The sequence below is a fragment of the Gekko japonicus genome, unplaced genomic scaffold (genome assembly GCF_001447785.1).
Source record: "Gekko japonicus isolate JY-2015 unplaced genomic scaffold, Gekko_japonicus_V1.1 scaffold3913, whole genome shotgun sequence".
Classification (NCBI taxonomy): Eukaryota; Metazoa; Chordata; class Lepidosauria; order Squamata; family Gekkonidae; genus Gekko; species Gekko japonicus.
In genome coordinates this window covers 91,815-115,205 of record NW_015167661.1, presented here as the reverse complement: position 1 = coordinate 115,205, position 23,391 = coordinate 91,815, and the positions used below count along the sequence as shown (strand labels likewise).

The following is a 23,391-nucleotide window of genomic DNA, read 5'->3' as shown; positions in this document are numbered from 1 at the left end:
ACCTTTCCTCATAGGGAAAGTGTTCCAACCCTTTTATCATTCGACTTGCCCTTGTCGCTCTCCTCTGCACGGGCTCCATTCTGTAGACGTCCTTTTTGAAGTGAGGCCTCCAAAACTGCACACAATACTTCAGGTGCAGTCTGACCAACGAGACTGTGACATCTTGCGATTTGGATGTTATGCCGGTGTTGATACACCCCCAGGATAGTATTAGCCTTTTTTGTCGCCGCATCACACTGGCAGCTCCTATTTAACTTTCAGTTCACCCTTACCCCAAGATCTTATTCACACAGACTGCTACTCAGAAGAGTAGTATCCCTCATCCACTATGCGTGTTCTTCATTTTTGTTACCCAGATGTAGAACTCGGCACTTATCCTTGTGAAATTGCATCTTGTTCACATCCGCCCACTTTTCCAGTTTGAGAAGTACGCTTTGAGTGTGGTTCTCCAAACAGTTCCCATACCAGCTAGGTATGCTACAATCCAGTCCACAGTACTTTAGTTTACCCATCAGAACATTATGAGGAACCCTGTCGAAAGCTTTACTGAAATCCAGGTGAACAACGTCAACGACCCAGTAAGCTTGTTACACGATCAGAGAAGGAAAGGGGTTTGGTCAGGCAGGACCTGTTGGGGGCAAATCCGTGCTGACTTCCCTGGATCACCAAGTTGTCCTTTAGCAACGAATTCAGCGGAAAATTGCCAAAGAATTTTTTTGAATTAGTTAAGCAAGAAAAATTAGAAGATGTTTGGAGGAAATGGAACCCGATGCAGAAAGACTTTACTTTTTATTCCAATAGACATTGCTCTTTTTCCAGAATTGATATGATTTGGATGTCTGAAGAATTATCAATGAAAACACATAAGACTGAAATTTTGCCAAGATGTAATTCAGATCACAATCCGGTGGTATGGAGTTCCACAGAAAGGAAAAAACCCTTTCTGTGGAGGATTAATGAAGATTTGTTGGATAAGAAAACGGTAATTGAGATGTTAAAGGAAGAAACGAAGCAATTCTTTCAACAAAATTTAAATAAAGAAACACCGATACAGATTGTATGGGATGCTTATAAAGCGGTGATGAGAGGAATTCTCATCTCGCAAAACGTGAAGCAAAAAAAGGAAAAACTTCAAAAACAAACAGAAGTGTTAGAAAAAATTGCGCAGAAAGAAAAGGAATTAAAAAAGAAGCCTGGAAAAAAGCAAATTATCAAAGAATTAAAGTTGCTGAAGGAACAACTGAATGAGACTTGGAATCAGGAAATGTATTGGAATTTAAAGAAGTTACAACAGAAATCTTTTGAAGGGGCGAACAAACCGGGAAAATACTTAGCTTGGCAACTTAAGGCTAGAAGAGAGAGAAGAATGATAACCAAAATAATAGAAGATGGAAAAGAGTTCGTTGATCCTAATGGAATAAAGAGATGTTTCTTCAAGTATTATGCTAAACTATTCCAAACAACTAGAGTTGATCTTGAGAAGATTAAAACATATTTAAAGGAGATTCCACTACCAAAAATAAGTAAGGAATACAAAGATTTATTAAATGGTCCAATTCAAAAAGAAGAAGTGATGAAGGCAATAGAAGAGACAAAGTTGGGGAAGGCGCCTGGGCCGGATGGATTTACAGCGAAATTCTACAAAAAGATGAAAGAAGAAATTTCCCCGGTCCTGGAAGCTTTAACCAACGAAATAAGAGAAAACAAAAAGGTGCCGGACTCATGGAAAGAAGCAATTATTTCTTTGATTCCAAAGGAAGGACAAGATTCAACAAATGTAAAGAACTACAGGCCAATATCTCTTTTGAACAACGATTATAAAATCTTTGCAAAAATTATTGCAGAAAGGGTGAAAAACTATTTACAAACGGTAATTTCTGAAGATCAAGCGGGCTTTTTACCCAAAAGGCAGATTAGAGACAATGTAAGAATAGTAATGGACGCAATTGAATATTATGAAAAGCACCCAGAAAAAGAAGTAGCTTTTCTGTTTGTTGATGCAGAAAAAGCTTTTGACAATCTTAATTGGAATTTTATGCACCAGATGATGGAAAAGATTGAAGCGGGACAACATTTTAGAAATTGTATTGAAGCTATCTATTCTGAACAAAGAGCTAAAATAAATGTGAATAAAGAACTGACAGATAACTTCAAAGTACAGAAAGGAACAAGGCAAGGTTGTCCGTTATCACCGTTATTATTTATCTGGGTATTGGAAATACTTTTACAAAAAATACAGTACGATCAAGAAATAAAGGGCTTGACACATAAAGGACACCAATACAAATATCGAGCATTTGCAGACGATGTAATGTTTATGGTGGAAAACCCAACAGAAAAATTGACATTGCTTTTTCAAAAAATAAAGGAGTTTGGAGAATTGGCCGGCTTTTACGTAAATAAGAATAAAACAAAACTTATATGTAAAAACATGATCAAACAAAAACAAGTGGAACTACAAGAACTGGTACAATGTGAAGTAGTTAAAAAAACAAAATACCTTGGAATTGAATTAACGGCAAAAAATATAGACCTATATAAGAATAATTATGAGAAATTATGGACTAAGCTGACTCAAGATTTTAAGAAATGGGATAAAATGAACTTATCACTGATGGGAAGAATATCAGTTATAAAAATGAATGTCCTACCACGTTTGATGTTCCTGTTCCAAACAATACCAATTCTGCATAAAACGGATTTGTTGGCCAAGTGGCAACAAGAGTTGTCAAAATTTGTTTGGGCAGGCAAGAAACCAAGGATCAAAATGAAAATACTTTGTGATGCCAAAGAAAGAGGAGGTCTACAAATGCCAAATCTTAGACTATATTATGAAGCGGTTTGTCTAACATGGATGGATCAATGGGTGAAGCTTGAAAATGACAGATTGTTGGGGTTGGAAGGGCATGATTGTAGATTTGGCTGGCATGCATATTTATGGTATGACAAGATAAAAATGGACAGTTTTTTTAAACTTCACTTGGTGAGAAAAGCTTTGTATATGGTATGGACAAGATATAAGAAGTACCAGAGTGACTTAAGACCATTGTGGATTGTACCAGTAGAAGTGTTGATATCTTACTCAAGACAGCGAGGTAGAGACTGGTTGCCATATAGAGATTTAATTAAAAAAGAGGGAACAGAGTGGGTAATGAAAAAGCAGAATGAAATTGAATATGAATATGAGTGGTTGAAATATATGCAGATTTATGATCTTTTTAGATCTGACAAAAAAAACTATGGTTTTAGAGAGGAAAAAAATGAAATTGAAAAGGTATGGGAGAGTGGAGGAGGAAAAAATATTTCTAAAATGTATAAGGTGTTGTTAAAATGGTATACTGAAGATGAAACTGTTAAAGAACAAATGTTAAAATGGGCTATTAATATGAATAAGGAAGTAGATATGGAAACTTGGGAATATTTGTGGAAAAACTCTATTAAGATCTCGACATGTACTAATGTTAAAGAAAATTGTTATAAGATGATGTATAGGTGGTACATGACACCTAAGAAGATTGCAAATATGAATCAAAATATGTCAAAGAGGACAGACTGAGCCAATGTCAGGAGAGGCCGAGCTTGTTGACATCCTTAAAGAGCCAAACCGAGACCCTTAACTTTCCCAAAGAACCATGGAGGCAGATCTCAAATAGCTTAGTTTGTAATATAGAACAGTGATATTAAACCTGGTCTACAAACCACAGGAAGCTCTTTTGTTCTGTGATGCCCAGTGGTGTATGGGCATTCACTTTTATTTCCCATGTGACCGTGTCTCTCCTTCCCCCCAGGGAGAAGCCTCTTCTCTTCATAGCCAAGTGACTGAAGGCATCTTTACCGTCAGAGATGAACCAAGAGAAGGGGAGAGAGATGGAAGAGCAGAACCCAGAAGGACCTGGAACTGGCAGGACAGTGAGGAAAGGTACCTTCCCACCCTTAATTTAAACCCATTCTTGCAAGTCCTCTCCTCTGCTGCCCACAGGAACAGCTCGCTGCCCTCCTCTAAGTGAACTCCTTCAAGAGAACAATCATGTCCCCCCCTCAACCTCCTCTTCTCCAGACTGAACATTCCCAAGAAGTCCCTCAGCCTCTCCTCTTAGGGCTTCTTGGTCTCTAGGCCCCCGATCTTCCTTGTCGCTCTCCTCTGCACGTGTTCCATTCTGTAGGCGGCCTTTTTGCAGTGAGGCCTCCAGAACTGCACACAAGACTCCAGGTGCAGCCTGACCAACGGGACTGTGACATCTTGCGATTTGGATGTTATGCCGGGGTTGATACACCCCCAGGATAGTATTAGCCTTTTTTGTCGCCGCATCACACTGGCTGCTCATATTTAACTTTCAGTTCACCCTTACCCCAAGATCTTATTCACACAGACTGCTACTCAGAAGAGTATCCCTCATCCACTATGCGCGTTCCTCATTTTTGTTACCCAGATGTAGAACTCGGCACTTATCCTTGTGAAATTGCATCTTGTTCACATCCGCCCACTTTTCCAGTTTGAGAAGTACGCTTTGAGTGTGGTTCTCCAAACAGTTCCCTAACCAGCTAGGTATCCTACAGTCCAGCCCACGGTCCTCTAGTTTACCCATCAGAACATTATGAGGAACCCTGTCAAAAGCTTAACTGAAATCCAGGTGAACAACATCAGCAGCATTCCCTCAATCCAGTAAGCCTTTAGACGCTCACAGATCGATCCCTTTAAAATCTGCTCCAGTATTTTCCCCGGGACAGAGGTCAGACTGACTGGCCTGTAGTTTCCTGCGTCATCCCTCCTCCCCTTTTTGAAACTTGGGATAACATCCGCCCTCCTCCAGTCTTGTGGCACACGTCTCCTGTTCTCCAGGAGGTCTGGAATAAAATGGACAAAGGCTCTGCAAGCTCTCTAGAAAGTTCTTTGAGTGCTCCTGGGCGCCTACCATCTGGCCCGGAGTGAACTGTACTCCTTCAGTGCAGCCAGGGGCTTCTCAGCTACCTCTCTGTCCATGTCAACCAGCAGCCCAGACGCTGTGACTTCCCTACTACCATCTCTAGATGAGTCTCTTCTCTTCTTCAGGGAGAAAACTGAGGCAAAATAGGGATTGAACCTTTCTGCTTTCTCTCTGTCCTCTCTCAGAGTCTCTCCATTTTCACCTAACAGTGGGCCCGTCGCCTCCCTGGCCAGCTTTAGCTCACTGTGAGCTTTGGTCTCTTTGATGTCTGACCTTTAGTGCCCAGCAACCCGCAGATACTCTTCTTTAGAGGTATGTCCTTGCCTCCATTTCCTGAACATTTCCTTTTTCCTCTCTTAGCATATTGGGCAGTTTTCTGTTCATCCACATTGGCTTCTTGGATCCCCCACCATCCATGTTTCCTTCTTGTTGGAACAGCAACAGCAACAGCTGGAGCTTGCAAGAGCTCTTGTTTTAGGAGAGCCCACTGTAATGTATTCAATAGCTGCCATTGAATGCATAACGATATGTGAACTACATAATTGACTTGCCATGTAAAGCTTCGTCCTGGGCTAGGATCCAAATCCATCCAATCACATTTCTAGCCCAGGAAGAACCAACCAATCACTTGTCAGCAGGCTCCCTGAGCAGGAACGTCCGTGATTGGTCCTTATGCATACAACCTTATTGGTTGGTAAATGTACAGTAGGCATGGCTACATTAGCCAGGAGAGTTTAAAAGCAGGACAGCTGCAATGTAAAAGCTGTTCTGGCTATCAGATGTTGATCCGTGTTGGAGTTGTGTTCGGGTTGTTGAATAAAGCTGAATCTTTGCTGAATCACACTCCGACTACTTTGCTAAGTGAGCGACTTAATTCCCACCCTTCACTTCCTTCTTTCCCTTCTAGCAGTCTTGCCCATGGAAGGATTCTCATCATACCTCTGAGTTTATTAAAGCAGGCCCCACTGAAATCTGACATACATGTGTGACTGCGAACTTCCTTGGTCCCCCACAGCAAAAGGAATTCTAGCAGGACACGGTCACTTCCCCCTGTGGTCCCCGCTGCCTTCACCAAGTCGAGTATGGCTGAGCCCCTCGTAGCTTCTTCTACCGCTTGGTGAAGGAAGTTGCCTGATTGTGGACGCTTTGCAGATTTTGTCTCCCAGCACACATCAGGGGAGTTGAAGTCACCCATAACGACCAGGTCGTGTTGTTTGGATACCCTGTTAAGCTGTTCGAGGAGGGCAGCGTCCACCTCCTCTTCCTGGTCAGGAGATCTTTCGCAGACTCCAGCCACAATACTGTTTGTCCTTCCTTCTCTTATCCTCACCCTGATACTTTCCACTGGGCCGTTGCCCTCCGCCTCCAGTATTTCCTGACAAATAAATGCTCTCCTCACATACAGCATCACTCCGCCTCCTCTTCGACCCTTTCAGTTTTTCTTGATCAACTCGTATCCATCCGGTACTACATTCCAGTCATGTGAATCATCCCACCAAGTCTCTGTAATGCCTAGTAAATCATATCCCTCTGTCTGCATTAGAAGCTCAAGCTCTTCCTTCTTATTAGCCAAGCTTTGAGCACTGGTACACGGACACCTGAAGCCCTGCACCTTTGGCTCCATTAGACTCGACCCTCCCAGGTGGGCCTCTGTTGTTTGCTCTCCTTCATTGAAATCTTCCCCTTGTGGTGTCAGTTTAAAGCAAGGGTGTCAAAGATCCAGCCCGGGGGCCGGTTCAGGCCTGCACAGAGCTGCAACCTAGCCCGAGAGCAGCTGACTCTGAGCTGCTTCCTGGTTCCTGTTTCCAACATCGCAGCTCCATTTCCCTCAGTCTCTCCTAGTTCCTGCTTCAAGAGGAGAGAAAGAACCCCTTCCCTCCATTGGCTGAGGGCTTCTCCTGCTCCTCCTCTGGGGGGGGGAGTGACACAGGGAGGGGGGGAAATAGTGTCTCATGGAACTTTTCAGAATAACAGCAATGTTTGATTCTAGGTATAAGCACACTTTTTCTACAGAGAGAGGGAGGGAGGGAGCCAGCCAGAAAGAGAGAGAGTCCTTTGTTTAGATCCAAAAACATTTTATTCCAGGTATGGGTGGGAAGAGTACGGTGTTTAGACCAAAAAACTCTTTTTCTAGGTATGGGGGTGGGGAAGAGTCCTGGGTATAGACCCAAAAATGTTATATACCCAGAATGCGGGGGGGGGGGGAGAGTCCTTAGTTTAGACCCAGAGAGGGAGAGACCATCCCATGACACTTAGAGAGATCCCCCTTTCCAACAGATGGGGCTGGGAGAAACCTAAAAGCACAGCTTGCATTCCTTATTAGTGAAAGGGGGGAAAGAGTATAGCAGCACCTTAATGACTGTCAAAATTTATGAAAGGTCATGAGCTTTCATGAGTCATTGCTTCTTCAGATACAGCTGGAATGTGAGTCCATCTGTCCTTATATCTTGGAGAATAAAGTGCTTTCAAATGCCAAAAGACAATAGTAGGCATTGGTAAAGAGAGAAGAAACCTGGGTCTCAATTCAGTCCAGGAGGTTGCATTGTCTTGAGCTTCATGATCAGTTGCAATTCAGCAGTCTCTCTTTCTAAGCTCCTTTTGAAATTCCTTTGTAACAGAACTGCTATTCCTAGGTCAGCAACTGAATATCCTGGAAGGTTAAAACGTTTCCTCACTAGTTTTTGAATGTTGTGGTTTCTAATAGTGGTAGAAAGAATAAGAGTCCGGTAGCACCGTTAAAGACTAACAAAATTGTGTTAGGGTATGTGCTTTTGTGAGTCCCTGCTCACTTCTTCAGACTTATTTCCATTTATTCTTTGGATCCTCCTGGTTTGACTCGTCCTGTACCAAATTGAGACCTAGGTTTTCTGTCTCATTACCAATGCTGATACCTCCACACCAATGTTCCCTCTAAGTTGTGGAGTCTTGTGAGCAACAATTCTACTTTGTGGGCTACTGGCATTAAAGTTGTGAGCCAGCAATTTGGCTACTGCATAAGTTAGTTTGCTCTGGAGCCCTCCTTCCTGAGCCAGGACAAAAATGTGTGAGCCGGAGGCTAAAAAACTGTGAGCTAACTCACACTAACTCAGCTTAGAGGGAACACTGCTCCACACCTCTACATATCACACCTAATCCAATCATGCCTGCTATTGCCATTTGGCATCTGAACTCATCTTTATAAAGTGTATATCTCTGGTACCTTGTGTTACATTTTATGGCACACCTGGCCCTTCCTGACCAAATGACATATATGTTAAGTGACATTTATGTCAACCATTAAGGTGCTATTCTACTCTTGCTCCCTTTCACTAATAAGGAATGCAAGCTGTGCTGTTAGATTTCTCCCCACCCCATCTGTTGGAAAGGGGGATCTCTCCAAGTGCCATGGGTTGCGCTCTCTCTCTCTCTCTCTGGATCTAAACAAAGTATTCCCCCCCATACCTGGAATAAAACATTTTTGAGTCTAAACCCAGGACTCTTCTGCCTCATACCTGGAAAAAAATGTTTTTGGGTCTAAACACAGGACTCTTCTCCCCCATACCTGGAATAAAATGTTCTTGGGTCCACACAAAAGAGTCTCTCCCTCCTCGTACCTGGAAAAAAACGTTTTGGGTCTAAACACAGGACGTTTCTCCCCTATACCTGGAAAAAAAGGTTTTGGCTCTAAACAAAGGACTCTCCCCTCCCACATACTTGGAATAAAACATTTTTATTTATTTATTTATACATTCAACTTATATACCGCTCTAACCCTTTTTGACAAGTCTCCGAGCGGTTTATATACATATTCCAAATGCACCTAACTAGGGCCACATTGTTGATAGGGTAGTGTCTGCCTACCAGCACCCAGGGCTTGTTGTTATCTGGCTTCCTCTAGCGGCTTCGGGTATCGGCATCCTTCTGGTGCCCCTTTTTCCGGGTCTATACTACACCCAGGCAAAAGAGACAAACAGAACCCAAAATTCCTCAAACAGACACCACTCTCCAACAGGATATACACACCCACACAGAAGTCTGAAATACACTGGCAGCAATTTTAACCTCTGAGGCTCATAGGTACCTTGTGCTTCTCTTCTGCCTCTCCCAGAATTCAGTAAAAAGTGTTTAAGAAATTTTTCTCCCCATAGAGGTGTTCAATATGTTGTCAAAGGCTTTCAACAACCTCCTCAGGAAACAAAAGAACCTCCTCAGGAACGCTCCTCCATTAGCATGTGCATAGCCTGGGGAACTCCTGCAAGACAATCACTTCACCCTACCCACCTTCTGGAGTAGATATAAATTTACTGCCTACCATTTTCTTCTCACCTTGACACAGAGAGTACTCCATCTTTCTGTGTTTATACCTCTGAGGATGCCAGTCGCAGTTAACTGGCGAAACGTCAGGTTTTACAATGCCAAGACTACGGCTACACATCCCGGAAAATCGACAGCAACTAATGTTTAAGAAATTTGTTGAGTGTACACAGGGCAAGGTTTCACAACACTGGGGAGGGTGTGTGTGAAGCAGGGAACAAGCAAGCAAACTCCCTCTCTTCCTCCTTTGTCTCAGGAACAGGCAGTGAAGAGATGCTGTTGAGCCGACGTCTTTTCAGAGGTGTGGAAACGGCTGCTGCCCCTCCAGTCCAGGTAGGGGAGATGAGCGGGGGGGGGGGTGAAGGGGGGGGGGGGGGATACACAGCGTCAGTCCCTCCTCCTTTCTTGGGGGGGCTTCTGCTCTTGCAGTTTCTATCAGGTGTCTGGGTGAGAGCTCCTCTGAAGGTCGTTCGCTTTACCTATCCCAATCCCAGACTACTCCCTTCCAGTGCGCCATCTCTGCCTGGCCTGTCCTCTGACGAGGGAATCTGCTTTTTCTTCCAGGGCCCCTTTTCCTTTGAGGAGGTGGCCGTGTATTTCACCGTGGCAGAATGGGCCCTGCTGGATCCGGGACAAAGAGCCCTGTACTGGGAAGTCATGCGGGAGAACTACGAGAATGTGGCCTTTCTGGGTAAGGATTCTTTCACAGGTGCCAAAGGAGCAAATTGCTGCCATTGGGAGGAGGCATGAATCAAAACACTGAATAGCAATACATGATTTTGAGGCCTCTTCCGCTACTTGGGGAGGGGCCGTGGCTCACTGGCAGAGCATCTGCTTGGCGTGCAGAAGATCCCAGGTTCGATCCCCGGAATCCCCAATTGAAAGGACTAGGCAATAGGTGATGGGAAAGACCCCCACCTGAGACCCTGGAGAGCCTCTGCCAGACTGGGTAGACAAAAGACCAAGGGCCCAGTTCAGTAAACAGTACACTTTTGCGTGTACTTGCCCAGGGGCAATCGAGGCCAGCACTGCAGCCATGGGACCTTCAGCACTGCTTGGCGTGCAGAAGGTCCCAGGTTCGATCCCCGGAATCCCCAATTGAAAGGACTAGGCAATAGGTGATGGGAAAGGCCCCCGCCTGAGACCCTGGAGAGCCTCTGCCAGACTGGGTAGACAAAAGACCAAGGGCCCAGTTCAGTAAAAGGCAGCTTCCTGTGTTGTTCATGTGTGTGTACTTGCCCAGGGGCAACCGAGGCCAGCATTGCAGCCATCACCCAAGCCTGAGGCAAAGGGGATGAAAGGTCCTCAGGAAGACTCTGGAAGGGGCCAGATCCTCATTTCTCTGTTGCCAGCCTTTACAGCACACCCTTCCCCCTGGATGGGATCTGGAAGCGATCCTGTCAAGAACCGAAGCCTGGGTCTCCCTGGGTCACTCCTCTTTGTACCTCAGGGCAGCACCCAGTTCAGAGGGTTCACCAGGAGAGCGCACACAAGTAAAGTAGACCCCTTTTAAAAATATCTATTAAGGTTTATTAAGGATTTACAAATAAGATACCGCTAAACAGCATCTTTTCTGCAGCTCAGCAACAGAAAAACAGGAAAGCTAGCTCTTCTATCTAATCCATGAAATAGCTGTTATTAGACGGCGCCCCTTGTTGCGGCATAGGTATTCCAGCTGTAGCCTTAGTTACTCTGCATAAGACTATTCCTCGTGATGAAGCAAGAACATATCAAAGTGCAGTCGCTTGGCATGAACATAAAGTTAGCTTGGCTTCCTTCTGCTGTATACCCGTATTATCAGGGGTCATTTCGTAGAAAAAGAGGTGCAGGAGCTCATTAGCATAGCTTATTAGCATCGCTTATTTGCATATGCCAAACACCCTGACATCACCAGAAGTGTGTCAGAAGGCAACACCCACCACTCAGGCTCCACTGGACTTTTTGGATTGCTAGCTATTGGGGGGGGGGAATGTGCAGATCTGCCCTCACAGAGGAGGGAGAGCTTGCACCTGAAGGCAGGCCGGGGGGGGGGGAGCTCTGCAACTTACCTGGCTGCTTCTTGCTCCTTGTGGCCTGACTGAGAGCTGCTGGGAGCAGGGGGTGGTTAAGTGTGCGGACTCTAATCTGGGAGAACCGGGTTTGATTCCCCACTCCTCCACTTGCACCTGCTGGTGTAACTTTGGGTCCGCCACAAGCTCTGGCACAGCTGTCCTTGAAAAAGAGCAGTTATTGTCAGAGTTCTCTCAGCCTCACCCACCTCACAGGGTGTCTGTTGTGGGGAGGGGAAGGGAAAAGGAGTTTGTAAGCCGCTCTGAGACACCTTTGGGTAGTGAAGGGTGGGGTATAAATCCAATCTCTTCTCTTGTTGTTGTTGTTGTTGCATGTGCCCACCCCCTGGGCTCCTTACTGCCGGAGCTCCACTCCTGTGCGCTCCCACAGGAAATGACCCCTGCGTATTATACTTTCTGTCTCTCTACGGTCAGGTGTTCCTAATGACCCAATCAAGTGTCCTACTTGATGGAATTTTCTCTGGCTTTAAGAAAGATAAAGATGTTAGCTGCAGGAAGACTCAAACACCAAACACCCGCAAGTCTGACCAGGCCACTTAATAATCACCTTAAACCCTTGGGGGACCGAGGGTGCTTTGCCTCACAGATCCATTCCCTTTATACTGGTTGGGATCTTGGGCTTTGATCTTGACCATGGTTCCCCCCGCCACCCCCCCCCCCCCCCATCTCTCAGAAGCTAGAAGTATAAGAGAGACTGTGGTGGAGACAGACAATGGCCTTGAATCTCAAGAAAGACTGGAGAGTTTCTCAGGAGGATCCCAAGAGCATATTTCCTTCCCAGATGAGCTGGTTGAGAGTGAGTATCCTTCATGGTTATGACAAGGGAAAAAGCAAGGAATGGCCATTAGGGGTGTGCAAAAAAAAAAAAAGAAATTTGGCCTCTCCCTCAAACCCCCTCCCCTCCAGCCCCCAGAATATACCCTATGTTTTCACCAGTGACTTCAATGGCCCATAAAATATAATGGGGCCAAATTGCCGCCGAATTGGTGGCAAGCCGATTCAGATCAGAGAATCTGAATCGGCCTGCAGCAGCCCAAAAGGGGTCCGAATGGGCCATTTTCGGTGGTGCATTTCGTTCGGACGAACCGAATGGACGTCCCTAATGGCCATGGGGGATCTCTGATTCACTTCTCAGCAACATTTGGTTTGGTACAATCATACAACCTGCTGGGTAAGGAGGGAGGGAGGCCTTCTGGGGGCCTGAAATCTGGAATTTCTGAAACGCTGTCTGGACAAGAACACAGCTGTGGCTCTTGAGGGTGTGTGGAGGGGTGGTTAAGATCAGTGAAGCTTTTTGAGACCAAAAGGGCCATCAATCCTTTCCTAATGCAGTCACATAATATGGCTGTTGGACCTTACAAGCCCTCCCAGGTGCCAACAGGGTCTCTCTCTTTATTTCAGCAGAGGATGATCAGAGGAATGAGGAGGGTGAGGGACTTCATCAGGAAAGGCCAGACAGAGTTAAAAATGAAGACCTGAAAGAAAACGGCAGGAATCGACAGAGACCTAAGAGAAAGAAAGATGGCCATATGGTTGGGAAGAGAGATGGAAGAAAGCGTAGTGTACATTTTCCAAAGCAGAGGATAAGGAAGACAAGTAAATCCATACAGTACGGAAAGTATTTCAGAAATAGACCACAGCTCCTTGTGCACCGAAGAATGCACAGAGGGGAGAAACCTTTTGAATGCTCAGAGTATGGAAAGAAATTCAGTCAGAGATGTCATCTTAAACAGCATCAGAGAACCCACACTGGGGAGAAACTATTTGAATGCTCAGAGTGTGGAAAGAGATTCAGTAAGAATGGCAATCTTCAACAGCATCAAAGAACCCACACAGGGGAGAAACCTTTTGAATGCTCAGAGTGTGGAAAGAGATTCAGTCACAGTGGCCATCTTCAAGTGCACCGAAGAACCCACACAGGGGAGAATCCATTTGAATGTTCAGTGTGTGCAAAACGATTCAGTATGAGTAGCATTCTTCAACAGCATCAAAGAACCCACACCGGGGAGAGACCTTTTGAATGCTCAGAATGTGGGAAAAGATTCATTCACAGTAGTAGTCTTCAGGTGCACCAAAGAACCCACACAGGGGAGAAACCTTTTGAGTGCTTGGAGTGTGGAAAGAGATTCAGTGAGAAAAGTACTCTTCAGAAACACCAAAGAACCCACACAGGGGAGAAACCTTTTGAATGCTCAGAGTGTGGAGAGAGATTCAGTCAGAGTGGCACTCTTCAACTGCACCAAAGAACCCACACAGGGGAGAAACCTTTTGAATGCTCAGAGTGTGGAAAGAGATTCAGTAGGAGTGGCCATCTTCAACAGCATCAAAAAACCCACACAGGGGAGAAACCTTTTGAATGCTGTGACTGTGGAAAAAGATTCAGTCGGAGTAGCCATCTCCAAGAGCATCAGAGAACACACACAGGGGAGAAACCCTTTGAATGCTCAGAGTGTGGAAAGAGATTCAGTAGGAGTGGCCATCTTCAACAGCATAAAAGAACCCACACAGCGGAGAAACCTTTTGAATGCTCGGAGTGTGGAAAGAGATTCAGTAGAAGTTGCACTCTTCAACAGCATCAAAGAACCCACACCGGGGAGAAACCTTTTGAATGCTCAGAATGTGGGAAAAGATTCGGTCACAGTTGTAGTCTTCAAGTGCACCAAAGAATCCACACAGGGGAAAAACCTTTTGAATGCTCACAGTGTGGAAAGAAATTCAGTGAGAGAGCTACTCTTCAGAAACACCAAAGCACCCACACAGGAAAAACCTTTTGAATGCTCACAGTGTGGAAAGAAATTCAGTGAGAGAGCTACTCTTCAGAAACACCAAAGCACCCACACAGGAAAAACCTTTTGAATGCTCACAGTGTGGAAAGAAATTCAGTGAGAGAGCTACTCTTCAGAAACACCAAAGCACCCACACAGGAAAAACCTTTTGAATGCTCAGAGTGTGGAAAGAGATTCAGTAGGAGTGTCCATCTTCAACAGCATCAGATAATCCACACAGGGGGGAAACCCTTTGTACCTGCAGGAGATAGTGGGCTCTCCTTCTTTGGAAATTTTTAAACAGAGGCTAGATGGCCATCTGACAGCAAAGCTGGTTCTGTGAACTTAGGCAGATCATGAGAAGGGATGGCAGGAAGGGTCTTGTGATCCTTCCTAATATACTCAGACAAATGCTGAACACCACTTTGGGGTCAGGAAGCAGTTTTTCTCCAGGCTAGTTTGGCACAGAAAGATGGGAGACATTCTCACACTGACACAGAGAGTCCTCCATCTTTCTGTGTTACACCTCTGAGGATGCCAGTCATAGCTGCTGGCGAAACGTCAGGACCTACAGTGCCCAGACCATGGCCAATAGAGCCTGGAAAGTCTACAAGTAATGAACTCCGGCCATGAAAGCCTTCGACAACATACTTCTATATACTTCCTATAATTCTTTCACTCTTCTTCCCTGTATTCTAACCCTTTGTGGAGAAGAACAACAACGTTAGAGATAGAGGCTGTCTTCAACGGTGGCGGCCATTTTAGGAAACAGCGAGGGTTTTCTTCTGCTGAGGAGCTGAACACCCTCCTTATCGCTGGTGCCAAACAGGGCACAAGAGGAGCCGGCATGACCTTATAGCCGTCTTTGCCTAGGCTACCCCAACATGATTGCCTTAATCTGAGGGCGACAAAAAGCACACCCGAAACACGACGCCTGGGACAACCAGCTGCTGGAGACCAGGGCTATCAATCGGCGAGGCTGCAGGGAGATTCCTATTCCATCTGCAGGCCTCGAAAACTAGCAACAGTTGGCTAATGGAGAAAGGAATCTTGCCCAAGTAGATTTAACAGTAAAGTAGTAAGTATATTACAGGGGAAATCCTAAATAGGTGTGGGTCCAACAATGAATGTTCTAGTGACTATTGTTAATGTATTTTTAGAATCAATGACTGTGTCAACTGGAAGGTAACATTGAATGTGAAATTCCTACATAGGGTAAGATGGATTTACTTACCAACTTTTATACTCACTTTATTTTAATAGAGACTGTTAAACCAAAGACTGATAAACCAATGTAATATAATGTAATTTCAATGTAATACCACTGGAATTCTGTGTTTATGGATCCTTTCCTGAGGAAAGACCAGAGGTCTGAAACACTGAAATATCTGGAATAAGTGTTGAAAGAGAGATTGAATTTGGAGCAGACTGCTTTTGAGAACACAAGACTGTTAGAAGGATATGAGTGAGAGAGTCTGGAGCAGACTGCTATGTGTAATGCTATTTCATTGACCTTTGTATTTTTTTCTACGAAGGAAAAAGTGGTTGTTTTTCCTTACTAGACACTAAATGGTGTTATGGCTTTAATCTAGTCTCTCTTATTGTTGTATTGTTTTGTGGGCATCTACCACACAAGTGTGTATATTTTTTCATGCCAGAGTACTCGTGAGTAAGACACATGGATCAAGGCCCTTGACGTTTTTCCCCTCTGGGTTCTAGCCTTGCTTAGGCAAACCATGCAGGAAGAGATGGTCAAGGCAGGCTATAAATTGAATATATAAATAGAAATTCATGAACGGTCCATAATCCTGAGAACTACTAACACCCCTTTCTAAGACAATGGCAGTATTGGAGATGCAGGAGGTCCCCTCTAAAGAAGAAGAAGAAGAGATTGGATTTATACCCTGTCCTCCACTCGGAGTCTCAGAGTGGCTTACAAACTCCTTTTCCCTTCCCCTCCCCACAACAGACACCCTGGGAGGCAGGTGGGGCTGAGAGAGCTCTGACAGGAACTGCTCTTTTTCAAGAACAGCTCTTGTCAGAACTACGGCTTGCCCAAGGTCATCCAGCCAGGTGCAAGTGGAGGAGTGCAGAATCGAACCCAGTTCTCCCAGATTAGAATCCTCGCACTTAACCACTACACCAGTCAGGCCCTCCTAATTCTCAGACCAGCAGTCGGTCAAGGGAATAAGAATTCTTCCTTGGTCTAACGCAGCAAAGAGTGTTTCTCCTGTTCCATCAGTTTCTTTCAGGAAAAAATTTAAACACTGAATGGGCAAAACCTATGGCCAGCAAGCAATCATAAGAACATAAGAGACGCCAATGTTGGATCAGGCCAAAGGCCCATCCAGTCCAACACTCTGTGTCACACAGTGGCCCAAAATACCAGGTGCCCTCAGGAGGTCCAGCAGTGGGGCCAGGACTTGTGGCCAATAGCCACTGATGGACCTCTGCTCCATATGCTTATCTAATTCCCTTTCACATGTTTTTACTAGAAATTGTATGTTTTATCATATTTTATACTTGATTTTTGCCGGTGGCACGAGTGGGTGCTCCAGGAACTGCTTTGAGCTTTTGTCAAGAGGACGGGGAGGGCACTTTCCCAGCGTAGTTTTTACAAGAGGGGTGTCTCATCCTGAAGGAAGTTTATGAAGGCTCCGCTGTGACCGTTAAAGCTGCTGCTGCAGTCCAAATAGTCTCAAGAATGGCTGTTGTCTGGTCTAGGAATCTCTTCCAGCTTATTTCAGCCAGCAGCCATTGCATGAAACACACTCTGGCTCTTGAACTTAACTGACCCACATCATGAATGTGGTCAGTGGGGTTAGGTTCATTCATGGGGGTCAGTCATAGCCCCCGGTGCGAGTCACAAGTGTCTGGAAGAGGATTTCTTATTTAGAACTTTATACAGAATTGGAAGAAAAAAGACGTGCCACACTAACCTTTGACTCACTTAATGAAGCCCAAGTCATAAAAACCCAATAAAGCACAGAAAACACAAAGTTTGATTTACCGCATACAAATAATAATCTCTTTAATGAGCTACGACCCTCCCTTAAACTGAGTTTTGTTTTCTCCCCGCTGTTCCACATGCAGCCAGCTGGTTGACCTTGGGTCAGTCACAGTTCTCTCAGGAGCAGTTCTCTTAGAGCTCTCTCAGCCCCACCTGCTTCACTGGGCATCTGTTGTGCGATGTTCCCTCTAAGCTGTGGAGTGGTGTGTGGAGAAAAATTCTGCTTTGTGAGCCAAAAGACCACTAGCATTAAAGTTCTGAACAGCCCTGGTTCGACTATTGCGTAAAAAAGGTTTTTAGAACATTATTACCATAACCTTTTAAAATAACTATTACCATTACATTTCCATCGCGCACAGTAGCACCTTAATCCCCATTGAGCTCCTTAACATAAAAACACAAGAGAAGCCAATGTTGGATCAGGCCAATGGCCCATCTAGTCCAATCAAGCGGTCCAGCAGTGGGGCCAAAACTCCAGAAGCCCTCCCACTGTTGCCCCCACCCCCAGAGCATCCCTTGCCCCAGACCGAGAGTTCCTATCTATACCTAGTGGCTAAGAGCCACTGATGGACCTCTGCTCCATATGCTTATCCAATTCCCTCTTAAGAACATAAGAGAAGCCAAAGTTGGATCAGGCCAATGGCCCATCCAGTCCAACACTGTCACACAATGGCCAAAAACACCAGGTGCCATCAGGAGGTCCACAAGTGGGGCCAGAACTTCAGAAGCCCTCCCACTGTTGCTCCCCCCCAAGCACCAAGAATACAGAGCATCACTTGCCCCAGACCGAGAGTTCCTATCTATACCTTGTGGCTAATAGCTACTGTTGGACCTCTGCTCCAGATGTTTACCGAGTTCCCTCTTGATGCCGTCCATGCTTGTAGCTGCCACCACCTCCTGTGGCAGTGAATCCCATGTGTTTATCACTCTTTGGGTGAAGGAGCTCCTCCTTGTCTTCAAAATTCCTCCCACTGCTAGGAAGTTTGCAAGCTGCATTTGGCAACCTTGATTTTAAGTGTTCAGTTGTGTTAATCTTCAGTCCCTGGCGTCTCCAGTTGAAATCATTGGGTGATATCTCAGTCCCCTGCCATTCAGAGGCCCCGGTCACACGGGCAGGAAAATGCGGGGGGGAAGCGTGGCAGTTTGCCCCGGGGCAAACTAATGCGTGGTTACCTGATCAGACCTCCCGTGGAGGTTCCGTGGGAAGGGAGAGGTGCCGATCGCAGGACAATCCCGCACGCAAAAAAGAAGCGTGCGGTGCGGCAAACTGGTTGTTGGGTTTTTTTGTACAACACAACTGCGCATGCTCCGTTGGGTGCTTGTGCGCAACCACGGAGACTTGGGGGGGGGAAACCCTTTTTTGCAAGGGGACATGGGCGGGCACCGGATGCCTCCGGAAACGCGATCAGACGCCTGCCCTTGCCCCGCAGTTTCCGGAAACTAGTACCTCCGAGGTACTAGTTTTTTGCCGCGTGTTTTCGGCAGGAAGCCTAGGTTGACCCACGGAAGTGCTATGCTTCCCAGATGTGCCGGTGAGATCGCGCCCGGAAACTCCGCCTGTCTTTCATCGCTCTAGCGTGGCTAATGCTCCGTGTGACCGCAGCCAGAGTAAACCAAAAGAATAGGCCTTGTTAGAACAACAGCCTAAGGATAAGGCAACTTGGTGTGTACTGTGCCACCCACCTTAAGAAATGCTCCGTGAAGTAATCTGTTTCTTTGGTTTCTGTGGTCAGGTAAAAACATTTCTATGCAAGAGAGCTTTTCCTGGTTACTGCTACTGTGTTTACTGCTATTGCACCCCCCCCCCCCAACAAACTTAGAGTCCAATGGCACCTTTAAGACCAACAAAGGTTTATTCAAGGTATGAGCTTTTGTGCGCACGCACATTTTATCAAATAACCAGGTTTGATTCCCCACTCCTCCACTTGCACCTGCTGATGTGACCTTGGGTCACAAGCTCTGGCACAGCTGTTCCTGAAAGAGCAGTTTCTGTCTGAGCTCTCTAAGCCCCACCTACCTCACAGGGTGTCTGTCTGTTGTGGGGAAGGGAAGGGAAAAGGAGTTTGTAAGCAGCTCTGTGATACCGGAACTCCTCTAAGGATGGTTTCCGAGAGCCCAACTCAGTCTTATGTACGACAGTGGGCATGGCATGAGTAATTTTCCCGTGTATCCAGAGGGCGGATTGGACAACGAACGCTCCTATTTCCCAGGAAGTGAGACAACACGCTAGGTTTTATGAATAAATGTTGCCTTTTTACTAAGTAGTTCTCAAGCATACAAAAACAGATACATACGCAGATTCATACAAGTTCCTTAGTTACAATAGCATATAGAAAGCAATCAGCATGAAAAGTAATAAATCCAACAGACAAGGGGATAACACAACAGGATATCGCTTATACTTATCTGAGGTCCAAGCTGAGAAGAAATCTCCTCGTAGAAGAATGGGGCAGCTAAAGTATCAGCTGGTGGATTCTAAAACACACAGTCTGGTCTGGCCAAGCCACGTGCGGGTTCTCTGGTCGTGACTCCAGAGAATGCAGTAAGAATCACCTGCAGCACTTAAGTTGCAAGGTGAGGGAGGGATGGGTTAACCAGAGAAACAAAGGCTGTGTTTCTCTTTTTAAAAGCTAGTTTTTGGGCTTGGCTTAAGGCCAATAAACCCCTAGAAGACCGTCCCCTTTACTATGCTATAGGTTAAGGGTTGTGACGTCCTAATTGAGGGGAAGGGGGCAATATTCAAATGCTCTACCCTAACTTCAAAGAGAGCCATGTGGCCAGGTGTGAAACCGTTGTTTCCATTGGCAACCTTTGACTTGCAGAGATGCGCCTGGTCCATAGGGCAACAAAGGATGTGTTCTTTGTGATGCCAAACCAGATAGGAAGATGGGTTACGTGGTTTCCCACAGATCAGCAATGGTGGGGAAACCTGTTGTTCTGCAAAGTTTCCAAACTGAGCAATAATGGTGTTTGTCTTCTTTGTCCAGAGGCACGCTGGGAATATGCAGGGAGGCACGTGTTCTGTAGCACAAGCCTTGCTCCTCCAGAGGCAGGCATGAGATGCCAAGCAAGCCATACAAACACACAGCAACCCCTTATCCCAAATGCACAGATGTACAGACATTCGACAAACATAGCATTAGCACAGCACAGACAATGCAGTCACAAGCACACATGGTAACATCTGAGACTCCAAGTGAAGGGCGGGGTGTAAATCCAATCTCTTCTTCTCTTCTTCTTCTCTTCTCTCCCCCTGACTTCAGACCAATTTCGCTGACTTTCTCTGACCAATTTCCATTTCCCTGACACCCCCTGATTTTCCAGAAAGTGGCAACCCTGTCCCTCAGTTAGGGCTCATAAAAATCTATTAAACATTGCCTAAAACCGGGGGGGGGGAATGTTGAAGTATTTAAAGTTATTTTAAGATAATTTTTAATTTTGGTATCATTTGCTGGGAGGTAGCGATGTCAGCCTCCAGGCAGGACCTGGGGATCCTTTGGGATTACACCCCATCCGACAGACCACAGAGATCAGTTGCCCAGGAGAAAATGGCCGCTTCGGAGGGTGGACTCCATGCCACTGTGCCACAGTGAGGCCCCTGACCCTACCCCCCCATCCCACACAAGTGGCCGGAGGGGGGGGGGGCCTGGCAACTCCAGTGGGGCGGGCCCCGCTCTGCCAGGCATCTTGGTTTCTTTTCCTTGGTTGCTCCAGTGATGACTTTACTGGATTGTGGGAACGCCGTCAGCGTTGTCCACCTGGATTGACAATATTCTAGCAGTTGTAACAACTTGTACAATCAAGTAGGAGTCCTGCTTTTTACAGTTTTCTGGAACTATGTTCAGTAAAAACAGTTCTGGCACAAAAAGCTATATTAATATGTTGTCTGTAATGTATCCAGCTATGACCGCGTGGCCGGCTTGGGCTCCACGCGGTCAAGCGCAAACGTCGAACTTCGCTCAAAAAGACAATGAGCTAAGTGGATCCTAGCCCGCGCCTATCGGAGGGCTAGGTTACCGGCCGAGAGCCTATGGAACTCTCGGTCACTGTAAATAAGCTATTGTGGGGTGGGGTGGTGTTCTGGGTGGTGGTTTCACGGGGAATATAAGCCGGCCTGCGAGCCGGCTAAAGTTGTCTTGTTCTTCACTAAACAAAGTACGTTAGCTGAAATCACTCGTCTGTCTGCGTACTTTTCATTGTCGAAGGCCTTCACGGCCGGAGTTCATTAGCTGTTGTAGATTTCCCAGGCTGTATGGCCATGGCCTTGGCATTGTAGGACCTGAGGTTTTGCCAGCAACTGTGACTGGTATCCTAAGAGGTATAACACAGAAAGACAGAGTACTCTCTGTGTCCAACTTTCTTCTTTCTCAGTCTGGGCGGGGCCTCTCTGGATGCAGAGAGTCCTCCATCTTTCCGTGTTATACCTCTGAGGATGCCAGTCACAATTGCTGGCGAAACATCAGGTCCTACAATGCCAACACCATGGCCATGGAGCCTGGAAAATCTACAACAGCTAAAAGATAGATTTGTTTCTAAATTTTTTTTTGCAACATTTCATGTACCCAGACCCAATATTTTTTACTTTTATCACAGGTCCACCACATATGAAAAAAGGAACCAACATTTTCTTGACATTTCCAACAAACAAGTGATCTCTAACCCTAACCCGCCTCTTTAAGCGGTAATCATTGCTACTAGGAGCCAGTTTGGTGTAGTGGTTAAGTGCGCAGATTCTAATCAGGGAGGAACCAGGTTTGATTCCCCACTCCTCCACTTGCACCTAGCTGGATGACCTTGGGCAAGCCGTAGTTCTGATAAGGGCGGTCCTTGAAAAACAGCAGTTTCTTTCAGAGCTCTCTCAGCCCCACCAACCTCACAGGGTGTCTGTCTGTTGTGGGGAAAGGAGTTTGTAAGCCGCTCTAAGTGAAGGGCGGGGTATAAATCCAATCTCTTCTTCTACTAACTAGGAACAGTCCTAGCCTTCCAGCCCGCACCCCCAATAGGACATTTTCATCAACTTGTTTTAAAAGACCCCCAAAGAGGAAGGACACCAAAAAAGAGAGGACATCTGGTCACCCCAGACAATGCTCCCTCTAAGCTGTGGAGTCTTGTGAGCAAAATTCTACTTTGTGAGCTACTGGCATTCAAGCTGTGAGCGAGCAACTTGGCTACTGCATCAATTAGTTTGCTCTGGAGCCCTCCTTCCTGAGTGGAGAAAAAACCGTATGAGCTGGAGGCTAAAAAAAACTGAGCTAGCTCACACTAACTCACCTTAGAGGGTACACTGCTCTGGAGCCATCCCTTCCTGAGCTAAGACAAGAATGTTTGAGCTGGAGGCTAAAAAAAACAGAGCTGGCTCGCACTAACTCAGCTTAGAGGGAACACTGGCCGGGACCAAATGCTCCCTCTAGGCTGTGGAGTCTTGTGAGCAAAAATCTTACTTTGTGAGCCACTGGCTTTGTGAGAGCTGGCTCGCACTAATTCAGCTTAGAGGGAACACTGCCCCAGACCCTTTTGTTCAAATCGAGCATCTCGGCTAGTATGCCCCCCCCCATGACTTGCTTGCCAGTAAATCTGCCTGGGATTCGGGTGCAAGGGCTTCTTTCCCCTCCTGTTGCAGAAGAAAAAGAGGATAAGAGATAGGCTTTATACCCCATGGCCCTTCACTACCCAAAAGTGTCTCAGAGCGGCTGACAAACTCCTCTCCCTTCCCCTCCCCACAACAGACACCCTGTGAGGTAAGCGGGGCTGAGGGAGCTCTTGACAGAAACGGCTCTTTTTCAAGGACAGCTCTTATCAGAACTACGGCTTGCCCAAGGTCATCCAGCCAGGTGCAAGTGGAGGAGGAGTGGGAATCAAACCCGGGTTCTCCCAGATTACAGTCCGCAGACTTAACCAGGACAACAAACTGGCTCTCTCTGAGAGCCAGAGAACAGCTCTGAAAGAACTTGTGACTGACCCAAGGTCACACCAGCTGCTGCAAGTGGAGGAGTGGGGGAATCAAACCCGGTTCTCCCAGGTTAGAGTCCGCACACTTAACCATGACACCAAACTGGCTCTCTCTGAGAGCCAGAGAACAGCTCTGAAAGAACTTGTGACTGACCCAAGGTCACACCAGCTGCTGCAAGTGGAGGAGTGGGGGAATCAAACCCGGTTCTCCCAGGTTAGAGTCCGCACACTTAACCATGACACCAAACTGGCTCTCTCTGAGAGCCAGAGAACAGCTCTGAAAGAACTTGTGACTGACCCAAGGTCACACCAGCTGCTGCAAGTGGAGGAGTGGGGGAATCAAACCCGGTTCTCCCAGGTTAGAGTCCGCACACTTAACC

The 23,391-nt window shown here is 46.2% G+C and overlaps 1 pseudogene; it reads left to right on the top strand.

Annotated features, from left to right (window-relative positions):
- Nucleotides 1-521: 521 nt before the first annotated feature.
- LOC107112907 overlaps nt 522-23,391 on the top strand; it is a 64,689-nt pseudogene continuing 41,819 nt past the window's right edge.